Source organism: Bison bison, unplaced genomic scaffold, assembly GCF_000754665.1.
Source record: "Bison bison bison isolate TAMUID 2011002044 unplaced genomic scaffold, Bison_UMD1.0 scf7180017864519, whole genome shotgun sequence".
Classification (NCBI taxonomy): domain Eukaryota; kingdom Metazoa; phylum Chordata; class Mammalia; order Artiodactyla; family Bovidae; genus Bison; species Bison bison.
In genome coordinates, this window is record NW_011495072.1 from 17,368,924 (window position 1) to 17,371,728 (window position 2,805).

The following is a 2,805-nucleotide window of genomic DNA, read 5'->3' on the forward strand; positions in this document are numbered from 1 at the left end:
TTCAGAAAATGAAGATCATGACATCTGGTCCCATCACTTCATGGCAAATAGATGGGGAAACAGTGGAAACAGTGTCAGACTTTATTTTGGGGGGCTCCAAAATCACTACAGATGGTGACTGCAGCCATGAAATTAAAAGACACTTACTCCTTGGAAGGAAAGTTCTGACCAACCTAGATAGCATATTCAAAAGCAGAGACATTACTTTGCCAGTAAAGGTCCATCTAGTCAAGGCTATGGTTTTTCCTGTGGTCATGTATGGATGTGAGAGTTGGACTGTGAAGAAGGCTGAGTGCCAAAGAATTGATGCTTTTGAACTGTGGTGTTGGAGAAGATTCTTGAGAGTCCCTTGGACTGCAAGGAGATCCAACCAGTCCATTCTGAAGGAGATCAGCCCTGGGATTTCTTTGGAAGGAATGATGCTAAAGCTGAAACTCCAGTACTTTGGCCACCTCATGTGAAGAGTTGACTCATTGGAAAAGACTCTGATGCTGGGAGGGATTGGGGACAGGAGGAGAAGGGGACAACAGAGGATGAGATGGCTGGATGGCATCACTGACTCGATGGACGTGAGTCTGGGTGAACTCCGTAAGTTGGTGATGGACATGGAGGCCTGGCATGCTGTGAATCATGGGGTTGCAAAGAGTCAGACATGACTGAGCGACTGAACTGAACTGAACTGAAAAGATGATGGTATTCAAGTGCTGCACTCAATATACTAGCAAATTTGGAAAACTCAGTAGTGTGCACAGGACTGGAAAAGGTCGGTTTTCATTCCAGTCCCAAAGAAGGGCAATGCCAAGGAATGTTCAAACTACCACACCATTGAACTCATATCACAGGCTAGCAAAGTAATGTTCAAAATTCTCCAAGGTAAGCTTCAGTAATATGTTAACTGAAAACTTCCAGATGTACAAACTCAATTTAGAAAAGACAGAGGAACTAGAGTCTGCATTGTCAATACCTGCTGCATCATAGGAAAAGCAAGATAATTACAAAAAAAAAATCTACATTTGCTTCAATGATTACACTAAAGCCTTTGACTGTGTGGATCACAACAAACTGTTGAAAATTCTTAAAGATATGGGAATCCCAGACCACCTTACCTGCCTTCTGAGAAACCTGTATGCAGGTCAAGAAGCAACAGCTAGAACCAGACATGGAACAATGGACTGGTTCAAAATTGGGAAAGGAGTACATCAAGGCTGTATATTGTCACCCTATTTAATTTCTATGCAGAGTTCAGTTCAGTTGCTTAGTCATGTGTGACTCTTTGTGACCTCATAGATTACAGAACGCCAGGCCTCCCTCCATCGAAAACTCCCAGAGTTTACTCAAACTCATGTATATTGAGTTGGTGATGCCATCCAACCATCTCATCCTCTGTTGGCCCCTTCTCTTCCCACCTTTAATCATTCCCAACATCAGGGTCTTTTCCAGTGAGTCAGTTCTTCGCATCAGGTGGCCAAGGTACTGGAGTTTCAGCTTTGACAGTCCTTCCAATGAATATTCAGGACTGATTTCCTTTAGGATGGACTGGTTGGATCTCCTTGCAGTCCAAGGAACTCTCAAGAGTCTTCTCCAACACCACAGTTCAAAAGCATCAATTCTTCACCACTCAGCTTTCTTTATAGTCCAACTCTCACATCCATACATGACTTCTGGGAAAACCATAGCTTTGACTATACCGACTTTTGTTTGCAAAGTAATGTCTCTACTTTTTAATATGCTGTCTAGGTTGGTCATAACTTTCCTTCCAAGGAGCAAGCATCTTTTACATGGCTGCTGTCACCATCTGCAGTGATTTTGGAGCCCCCCAAAATAAAAGGCAGCCACTGTTTACACTGTTTCCCAAAGTGATGGGACCAGATACCATGATCTTAGTTTTCTGAATGTTGAGTTTTAAGCCAACTTTTTCACTCTCTTCTTTCACTTTCATCAAGAAGCTTTTTATTTCCTCTTTACTTTCTGCCATAAGGATGGTGTCATCTGCATATCTGAGGTTATTGATATTTCTCCCGGCAATCTTGATTCCAGTTTATGCTTCATCCAGCTCAGGGTTTCTCCTGATGTACTCTGAATAAAAGTTAAATAAGCAGGGTGACAATATAAAGCCTTGATGTACTCCTTTGCCTATTCAAAACCAGTCTGTTATTCCATGTCTAGTTCTAACTGTTGCTTCCTGACCTGCATACAGATTTCTCAAGAGACAGGACAGTTGGTCTGGTATTCCCATCTCTTCAAGAATTTTCCAAAGTTGGTTGTGGTCCACAAAGTCAAAGGCTTTGGCATAGTCCGTAAAGTAGAAGTAGATATTTTTCTGGAACTCTCTTGATTTTTTGATGATCTAGCGGATGTTGGCAATTTGATCTCTGGTTCCCTGCCTTTTCTAAATCCAGCTTGAACATCTGTCAGTTCATGGTTCACATACTATTGAAGCCTGGCTTAGAGAATTTGGAGCATTAACTTTACTAGCCTGTGCTGCTGCTGCTGCTAAGTCGCTTCAGTTGTGTATGACTCTGTGTGATCCCATAGACCGCAGCCCACCAGGCTCCCCCATCCCTGGGATTCTCCAGGTAAGAACATTGGATTGGGTTGCCATTTCCCTCTCCAATGCATGAAAGTGAAAAGTGAAAGTGAAGTCCTTCAGTCGTGTCCGACTCTTTGCAGCCCCGTGGACTGCAGCCTACCAGGCTCCTCCGTCCATGGGATTTTCCAGGCAAGAGTCTTGGAGTGGGTTGCCATTGCCTTCTCCGTACTAGCCTGTGAGATGAGTGCAATTGTATGGTAGTTAGAGGATTCTTT